General features: G+C 40.6%; 1 protein-coding gene across 5 annotated transcripts in view; it reads right to left on the reverse strand.

Annotated features, from left to right (window-relative positions):
• Window positions 1–10215, reverse strand: part of GPBP1L1 (GC-rich promoter binding protein 1 like 1) — a 50577-nt gene extending 40362 nt beyond the window's left edge. Inside the window, exon 1 of one of the 5 annotated variants that reach the window (XM_078392855.1) lies at window positions 9636–10215. The gene's annotated coding sequence lies outside the window, so the exon portion shown is untranslated. Of the gene's footprint in view, window positions 1–4203; window positions 4613–4665; window positions 4786–9635 lie in introns of those variants that run through there. The other 4 variants (XM_078392854.1, XM_020783343.3, XM_020783342.3 and 1 more) reach the window with 4 other exon arrangements.
• Between the last annotated feature and the right edge of the window lie 131 nt (window positions 10216–10346).

A 10346-nucleotide genomic window follows, 5' to 3' on the forward strand; every position in this document is an offset into this window, starting at 1 on the left:
CTGTGTATTCTTGCCACCTCTTCTTGATGTCTTCGGCTTCTGTTAGGTCCCTCCCATTTTTGTCCTTTATCACGTCCATCTTTGCGCAAAATGTTCCTCTAATATCTCCAATTTTCCTGAACAGATCTCTGGTTATTCCTTTTCTGTTATTTTCTTCTATTTCTTTGCATTGTTCATTTAAGAAGGCCCTCTTGTCTCTCCTTGCTATTCTTTGGAAGTCTGCATTCAACTTTCTGTAACTTTCCCTATCTCCCTTGCATTTTGCTTCCCTTCTCCTCTCTGCTATTTCTAAGGCCTCGTTGGACAGCCATTTTGCTTTCTTGCATTTCCTTTTCTTTGGGATGGTTTTTGTTGCTGCCTCCTGGACAATGTTACGAGCCTCTATCCAAAGTTCTTCAGGCACTCTGTCCACCAAATCGAGTTCCTTAAATCTGTTCTTTACTTCCACTGTGTACTCATAGGGGATTTGGTTTAGATTATACCTGAGTGACCCAGTGGTTTTTCCAACTCTCTTCAGTCTAAGCTTGAATTTTGCTATGAGAAGCTGATGATCAGAGCCACAATCAGCTCCAGGTCTTGTTTTTGCTGACTGTATAGAGCTTCTCCATCTTTGGCTGCAGAGAATATAACCAATCTGATTTCGATATTGCCCATCTGGTGATTTCCATGTATAGAGTCGCCTTTTGTGTTGTTGGAAAAGAGTGTTTGTGATGACCAGCTTATTCTCTTGACAAAACTCTATTAGCCTTTGCCCTGCTTCGTTCTGAACTCCAAGGCCAAACTTCCTTGTTGTTCCTTTTATCTCTTGGCTCCCTACTTTAGCATTCCAGTCCCCTAGAATGAGAAGAACATCTTTCTTTGGTGTCAGTTCTAGAAGGTGTTGTAAATCTTCATAAAACTGTTCAATTTCAGTCTCCTCAGCAGTGGTGGTTGGTGCATAAACATGGATTATTGTGATGTCAAAAGGTCTGCCTTGAATTCATATTGAAATCATTCTTTCATTTTTGAGATTGTATCCCATTACAGCTTTTCCCATTCTTTTGTTGACTATGAGGGCCACTCCATTTCTTCTACGGGATTCTTGCCCACAATAGTAGATATCATAATCGTCTGAGCTGAATTCGCCCATTCCTGTCCATTTTAGTTCACTGATGCCCAGGATGTCAATGTTTATTCTTGCCATCTCCTGTTTGACCACCTCCAGCTTCCCAAGGTTCATAGATCTTACATTCCAGGTTCCTATGCAGTATTTTTCTTTGCAGCATCAGACTTTCCTTTCACTTCCAGGCATGATCACAGCTCAGGATCCTTTCGGCTTTGGCCCAACCACTTCATTAGCTCTGGAGCTACTTGTACTTGTCCTCCACTCTTCCTCAGTAGCATGTTGGACGCCTTCCGACCTGAGTGTCCCATCTTCCAGCGTCATATCTTTTAGCCTTTTGTTTCTGATCATGGGGCATTCTTGGCAAAGATACTGGAGTGGCATTGCCAGTTCCTACTCCAGGTGGATTGCGTTTAGTCGGAACTCTCCACTATGTCCTGTCTGTCCTGGGTGTCCCTGCACGGCATAGCCCATAGCTTTTCTGAGTTACTCAAGCCCCTTCGCCATGACAAGGCAGCAATCCATGAAGGGGGGTTCCTTTAGCACAGGCACCTATTTGGATAATACAGTTCCAAACTACTGTATTTAGAACTTTTACAACCAAAATCAGGACAATGAAATGGAGTCCAGAAGCAGATTAGCAATGAACATCAATTACACAGGAAATGTACATTATGCTCTAAGCACTTTTTTCCCACAAGTATCCTAGCTCTTGTGGGAAACCTGCAGTTTCCAAATATTTTTCAGCACAGTATCACACAACATGTGCAAAGCGAGAACAAACATCTTGCCTTGGATCCAAGGTACTACCTGTCAGAGTCAACAATACTGAGCTAGATAAACTAATGGATTGATAGAATGTAAGATAATTTCCTATGTTTCTATTTCAAAAAAATATTTATTTTATTCTATATACCCTTAACTGTCTCCCAGTGCAAATACCCAAGAAGTCTAAAAATGGGTTAAAGAAGAAAAAAGATACGTTGCAATATTAAAATGTAATTAAACATTTCCATTGCAAAAAATTCCCAAAAAATAAGAAAAGAAGAGAAGGACAGGCACCCACATCAAAAACTGTTTTCACTGTAGCCAATTCATTGGCGAAAAGTTTGCCTGAAGATAAAAGTTTGGTCTGCTGGCAGAATATCAGCAGGGAGGCAGGTAACCTAGCTTCCCATAAAAAGGAGTTAGCTGCATCAGCTGGAAGTTGCCACCAAAAATATTCTTCTCTTGTGTCCTCACTATGCACAACTATAAGGACAGTGGGACAAAGACAAAAAGGGCCTCCCTGAAATCTGGGGAAACATATATTGTATAGGGAGATAGGTACCAGAATTTTATATTTTCCTCTAGACCTTCTGAATATGACACATGCACTCTACATGAAACAGCCTCCAAGCAGCTGCAACTCCACAAATACTCCCATTATTTTTATTTTTTATTCTGAGAAAACAGAAGTAAAAACAGACTTTATTTTTATCTTTGCCATCAGCAGAAATATTAACAGTATTTCTCTAGCATTCATTAGATTGCACAGCAAATTTTGCATTGACATGTTTAGGTACAAGGGATGCTAAAAGTAAACTGGCTCCTACTAGGAACTGTTGGTTGAAATACAAGTCTTCCCAAAACCACTTATTAGATTGAATTACATCTGTAATAGACATCTGAACACTCCATGTCAGTTTGTACAGGTTAACATATACTGTATGATCAAATTATCAAAATGATGACAAAACACCATCTCCATCCAAGATACTGTAATCTTAATTCTCCCAGCCCCCACTCTATGATAATAACCTAAGAGAACACTTGTCAATTTTCTCCTACTGCATTTAAAAAAACAAGTAATTGTGCTGATATTATAATCAATACTCTTTTCTATTGATAAAAAGTGTTCCTTCCCTTCAAACTATTCTTAGCATGCCAAGTATACATGTGTATTAGTATATCCTGTGTAACATAAGTGCAAGGTAGGCAAAACAGCCATTAAACAAAAACAATATCCACCATTTGCACTTTAGTCCTATTTAAGAGCAACATTTTGGCTCAAACATCAACCGTATCAAACAAGAAAAGCACGGAATGTATATTTTACTTAATAGAAAAATATTTACCAGTGCAGTCTGAAACCAAAGTTACTATATAGAATCAACATGCACCCACTAAGTTAAAAGGCATCTGCACTAATGTAGTATCTGTGACCAAAAGTCTTGCATAACCATAAACCTTTCCTTCTTATATATACTGTATATTCAAGACACCCTATTTGTGTTTCCCTAACACACCCCAAATCAACCCCTCCTCCTCAGCCTACTCAGCAAGAAGTATGCTAGATTACTTTATAGGGCAGTCCTCATTAGCTCTGTCTGCAAGGATAATCAGCAAACCCATGGCACTGTTCCTGAAACATACAGTTCGGGACTTAGAAAAGAAAGTGAAAACTGCTCCAAAAGGAGCAGTCCTGAACTACGTATTTTACCTAAACTGTCCCGGTTTTAGCCTATCATATGTGTTTGATTCTAGTTCATAAATAACTTGCCCAACAACAAGCCAGAGCGGCCCCGATTCCCCCATCGCAAGGCGCAAAAACCTATGCTTCACTCAGCATTGAAAGGGCTGTCCTTCCGAACCACCACACTTCCTAATCTACCCGTCCAGACCTGTTTACCCCACCTCTCACAACCACCTTTCGTTTCTCCGAAGGAGGCACCCGTCGTTTCCTCCCTTCCTACACCCGCACTTTAACCTAGGGCTCCCTCTGCTTTTAACCTTCGGTTACAAACCTCTTCCCAGCCACCCTCCGAACCGCATACCGCTTTTCCTCCGACCATCCCACCGTGGATCAACTTTGCACTGCGAGGCCTAGAGCGGCTCTTCTATTTCCCCAACTCTTCAGCCCAGCTGGTCCACTCGCACACCCCCTCCTGAATCCAGGTCTCGCCCTACCGTGTTCTTCTTCTTCTTCAAAGCCCATTTGCTTGCTTGGCCGCGCGCGGTCACCCCCCCCACCCCAAAATAATCAGGTCTCACACAATTTCCTCCCGCAGGCCAGCACCTTCCCCTTTAGTCCCCGAACGACTTCAGAGGCGCTCCCCGACCTCAAGGCGCTCGTCCCAAAGGCTCTCTTCCGAAGGCTTTCCGCAGCAGTCCTCCTCCAACTGCCCAGGTTACTACCGTAGTCGTCAAAGTCGCACAGGAGGCCTTCAGCCACCCTTTTCCTCCACCGAACCAACTCTTATTTACACTCCCGCCCCCCTGCCTGCTCGAATCTTTCCCCACTCCTTCCCTCCCTCAGTTTCAACACAGACACTAGCTGCCGTTCAACGCTGTCTAAAGCCCACCTCTTCTTGCCTCTGCTCCACGAAAGGCCGTGCTTACCGGACCAGGCCCCGACTCGCCCCCCCTCACTCTTCGTGTAGCTGGAGTTCCCCAGACCGAATCATAACAAAGCTCTGCCCAAAATGGCTGCTCGGCCCTGCCCGGCCGGGGGCCGGAGAGGGCGGGACTACTCACGCGAGGGGAGGGGTGGAGGAGGAAGAAGAGGGCAGAAACACACCCACCTGGCTCTGCCTGTGCGAAAGCGTACAGCGCATGCGCACTTCCTCTTGGCTGCTCGCGGTCTCGTTCTCCGAGGCGGGTAGGCCGTCTCTCGTGCGCTAGCTAGAGAGTACCCACGGACGCGAGCGCGAGCCCATTTTGCGCATGCGTCAATGTCCCGCTTACGTTAATAAAAGCTGTCGACAAAACAACTTGCAACTCCTATTTCCGCAATCCTATGAGTTTCGCTTCCTTGCTCCTCTTCCGCTCAGCTTGCACTTGTAAAGATCTGTTGCGTGCTGTAATATACTGTAGCCTGTTTTATTTTTCTCCCCTCGTCAAACAGTCCTGATTAAACTTCCTTTTTATAAAAGGTTAGACGTTCATACATAGTCTTTCAAGGAACTTACGCTAAACAGTCTAGCACTCGTTTCTCTACTATTTGGAATGCCAATCATTTGCAAATAAGCATAAGATCAATGTGTTCTTGCCGTTGAAATCCACGAACATCAGCACAGCTTCAACAAAAAAGAAAGTTTAAAACTTAACAAAGCCTGGCTCCCAGCACTGAAAAATACAGTCTGCAAAAAGGCCAACAAACTCTACCCAGCCACAAGGATGGGTGATCACTGCTAACAGCACCCATCTATCACAGTGACAGATCACAACAATGCACCCATAACAAAAAACACCCTTATCACCATAATCACACAATCTCCTGAAAAGGAAAAAAAGCTGATCCTACAGCTACAAATACTCAACTATCCCACACATTACACCAGAACACAGAGTTCTAACTCCTGTCCTCTGAAGATGCCGGTCAGTGCCCAACCGTTAGGAATTAAAACCTCCAGAATATGGCCAAACAGCCTGAAAAACCTACAACAACCAAGTGTAAGAACAGTTGCTCTGTATAAGGTTTGTTGTTAATCAGCATGCTCCAACATAAATGACCTAAATTTAATCAAAATGCAATACAATTTGGTTTTTATTTTCCTGTAGATAAGGTCATACTTAAATAAATTGTATGTCAATCCCAAAACATGTGACAGTTACTTTTTTGGACTGCAACTCCCAGAATCTCTTGAAAAGTATGGCCAAGCCATATCGATTTTCTGTCAGTTGTAGTCCGAAAACATAATTTTCTGATCAAAAGCATTGAATGCACTGATACTATTCAAAAACATACACATTAAAACAAGTGTTACAGTGTCAAATTGAGGAAGAAGAAGATATTTTCCATACAAGGCAACCAGCTAATAGTTTCTGTTTTAAGTCCTTGTATGCTAGGACAGCTCAAAGTGGATTAGACCTTCAGAGACAGTAGTTAGTTGTTTATAGGAAAATAAAAACAATAGAGTTTGGGACACCTGAAAGACCAGATGATTTATATTTGAGCTTTTATGAGTTGTAGTCCAGTCAAATACATGTGTGTGAAGATGCAGATTGTAATGCAAGAAAACTCACACTGAAGCAAATCTGTTTATCTTTAAAGTACCCACCAACTGTTTGGTTTTTATTTTAGCTATTCATTCTGAGTTGAACATGACAAACCTTTTGAAAACTGCTAATTAAATGTCATCACCTAATGCTTTTAAATAATGCAGAACAAAAAGAGACAAGCCAGGCAATTTGGTCTTCCCATACTCATTTAAGATTATCATATATGACTGTACAGCAGTTAATTTTCAATAAGACTATAAAGCTGGCAAAAATAAACAACTATGTCAGCTTTGTTTTAAAACATAGAAAACTTTATATAGTATTTGTACATGATTCCCCAATCTTCATTGGACTTTCTTCGCTGTGCATTCAGGCAAAATATGCTAGCTCTTTAATGACATCCAAACATTTTGCACTCCTGTCCATCTGCTTCTATGTGTGTTATGCTGAGTCTAATAATTTATGTAGCACAAGATCAGTAACAAACCTAATGAATACAGGATAAAAACTGCGTATGCTGAAAGCAGAGGTAGAAAGAAGTGGCAGTGAACTAATATTTTATGACTGCCTAGCAAAGCAGATATAAGGGGGTTAATATGAAACATGCTGTAAAATGACTAGCATTAGTTAAATATGTTCACAATATATGTTTACAGAAGAGCCAACAATGTGCTTACACCATACAGTATGTGTGATTCCTCATATACTTCCCTTTAAAGGCAGATTCCTCCAAACCTCCTTATTCATTGCGAAACAGGACAAATTGGTAAAAACTATTTTTAGAATGAAACTTGCCTTAAAAGAAAATCAGAGGAAACCAGCTATTAAATCCTCAACTGTTAATATAAACATTCATACGTAAAATAATTAACATGGAAACTTAAGAAATTGAAATGTCTGATAGGTATTATAGTTCATATTAGTTTTTATTTAGTATAGTACAAACCACACAAAACATCTCATTTACAGTATATTCCTACATATCCGTATAAACACAACTTTTTTTTTAGCAAATGCACCTAAGGATATATCAATAGTCCTGCGGGATCAGACCATAGGCTTATCTAGTTAAGTATCCCATTTTCTAAAGTGGTCAACCTGTGGGAAATTCATAAATTGAACATGATGGCAACAGCCCTCTCTCATTGTTCAAAATTCAAACTCCATCTTAGGTGACACCTTTATTGGACTAACTGAAGGGGGGACCAAAGAAAAATAACACAAAAATGTGTGATACTTTTATTAGCCTGGTAATAAAAGGTGTAAGACAGGGATGTATTTTGTGGGGGCTCCTCTTTAACATATTTTTCAAAGATGTGCCTTTTTATCTCAGCAATATTGACTTTCATGCTCCCAAACTATAAAATACCAAGATACCTTTACTCTTGTATGCCAATGATGCAATACTGCTATCAATATAAAGAACTGGGCTAAATAGGCTACTTTCTGCCTTTGGGAATTATTGCTCTGAGATTAATTTGATCATCAGTTATAGTAAGTCAAAAGTCCTGGTGTTCTCTGAAGCTTGTAAACAATATAGATGGACCTTAAATGGTAATGCCATTAAGCAAGTGGCCAGCACAAACTATTTAAGCATACAACTGTGGGATATTGGGTAGAACAGTGAAGGCAGGTGAGTTCTAGTCAGCTAGTTCTAGTCAGCAGCAGATCCTAAGGTTTTCTATATGCAAGAGGGTCAATATATCCCTTCTGCTATTGAAATTTATAAGGCCAAGACTCTGGACCAACTTATTTATGGCATCCCTATTTGGATACGTACTGGGATTCAATTCCCAAGTCGATAAACTTCAATCTGCCTTCTTAAGGAAACTCTTGGGCCTTCCATCTTGCGTGGGTTTTGCTGCTATCTATCTGGAGCTGCACATTCGATCATTAGAATGTAAGGCATGGATCACAGCCTTTAAATGGTGGCTAAATCTACACTTTCTAGCAGTCCATGGAAGTTATATCTCTCTACTGCTTAACAATACCTATATTACGCAATGGTAGAGAAAGATGGAGAAGAAACTATTTAAGTTAGATTTTTCAGTAGAAGATGTGGGTAGTTATGATTATCAGGTTAAATCCCTTGTTTAATAGCCTTGGATCTACAGCTCTTAAAAACTGCAGCTAATAAAGGCTGCTCTCCACTGATCTATAATAAAATTAATAATTACGGACTCTTAATTGGTCCATCCTTGTATGCATTATCCATTCCAAAATATAGGAGAGCATTCATGTTAGCTCACTTGAATGTATTGCCTTCAGCTATACTAGATGGGCAATTTAGGGAAATTCCATTTAATGACGGAACGTCCTTGTGGAAATGAAGAAGCCAAATCAAATAAATTATTTTTCACTGCAGAATGTATGATGATTGTAGAAAGAAGTTAATCTTTCCACTAATAGGTGTCTATCTGCATGGTAGCCCCACAGATTTGATACTGACCTGCTTAGAGGGTGCGTCCACTTATATTACTGACAGGGTGTCTAAATTTTTATTGATTGCTATGAGAACTGGAGAGAAATGTTGCAATCACATTGAAAGAAGGATTAATATACTGTACTACATACAGTTTTTTTCTGTATGTTCTGTTTTCCCATAATCTTGCTGGTCTGAGACTGTAATAACGAACGATGATGGTGATACTTTTATGAGGCCAACCAAACATGGAGGGAGAGAAGAAGTCATGAAATTGCATTCAAGCTTTCAGGGTAACAATAACTATGCTCCCTCCCATTTCTTTCTACTGTTGGCTTAATAAAGGTATTATCCTGGTAAGAGTATTGGCTTTTCCTTATTCATCAACACCACTCTCTCTGGGAGTTCTCTATCATTGCTGTTACTGATTCAAAAACATGCTACCTCCACAATGTGAAAATGTTACTTTCTGGAAGAAAAAAAAATCCCAGAATCTTCCAGCCCAATATGCCAAAACTGAGGCACTTGTGAAATTGCCATCCAAAATAAAATAAAACAATTACAAAATTCTTAGTTAACATATCACTATCATAACTAGTAGCCACTGATAGTCTTATTCTCTGTGTATGTTGGATAATACCCTTTCACACTGACCTAAACTGATGGTCATCACTACACCTTGTGGGAGACAACTATATAAATTAACTATGTGCTGTGTTAAGTCTGTGCTTTCATCTGAACAGAATCTTTTGCCATGCAGCTTTACTAGATGAGTTCAGATTCTGGTAGTATGGAAGTGAGATGAAAAATATTTTTGAGTTCTTCATAATTGCTTTTTGTTTTAAGATATCTAAAAAATTTTAGATCTTTGTGACTGAAATGTTTATCCAAACTATATGACCAGATGAGAGGAGTGTTTATCTTACGTTCCAGTCTACAAGACTAGATGAGAGTTATCTGCTAGCAACAGACTACAGCTCTAATATCTGCATGAAGACTCTGGTGCAATTGCTATGCTACTCCAAGACTTCCTCTTTAGTTTGCGCTTTCTTTATTCCAATCAGATTCTTACATACTTCAGAACCATGGACACACACAAAAAGTACGCAGAATTAAAAGAAAACACACCTAAAATGTCAAGACAATCAGACTATTCCTGACCAGAAGCTGTCAGGATTTGAGTTGTGTGCAGAAACTTTTCCTTAACTTCAGTCATCATCCAGGGAGTCGGTGTCCATGAAGTGGGTGTGTTGGTGCTGTTTCAGCGCAACTCTTCTGGAAGCAAAGGATTTGTGTGCTGCGTGCCACTGCAGAACGCCCGAGTTATACTCGCAAACCACGCGTTTCCATTCCTTCTATGCTGTTTGATACAGGAATACTTTTTAATACCTACCTTTAAATTTGTTCAAATAAATAAATATCCTAAAATATCCATTAACGTCGAAGGCTTAAAACCCCATCCCAAATACGGGTACAGTAGTAAGTTCTATTTCGTCCTAAAATTAGTCCACGGCTTTCCAATTCAAATACATTTGTAGATCCCTTGCCTCAATTTATCGCACTTCTCACGACGAGATCCGCCTCGTACAGAAGTGAAGGCAGCAGGGTGCAGTAGCTGCTTTTAGAAGGGAAGGGTGGGTAGATACGCTCGCTTCCCTCTGCAGGCAGGAAGAGCTTTGCAGCCTCTTTCAGGCCGAGAGCTTTAAGCGGTGAACGCGATCGCCCCGTGGACTGAAATGGGAGCACCGGAAGCTCCTTCCCTCTGTCTCCAGTTGTGTGAATTATACGTGGGCAGCAGCTGTGAAAGTCAAGCTGCAAAGACACTGAACGCTCTTCGCC

This window comes from Pogona vitticeps, chromosome 4 (genome assembly GCF_051106095.1).
Source record: "Pogona vitticeps strain Pit_001003342236 chromosome 4, PviZW2.1, whole genome shotgun sequence".
NCBI lineage: Eukaryota > Metazoa > Chordata > Lepidosauria > Squamata > Agamidae > Pogona > Pogona vitticeps.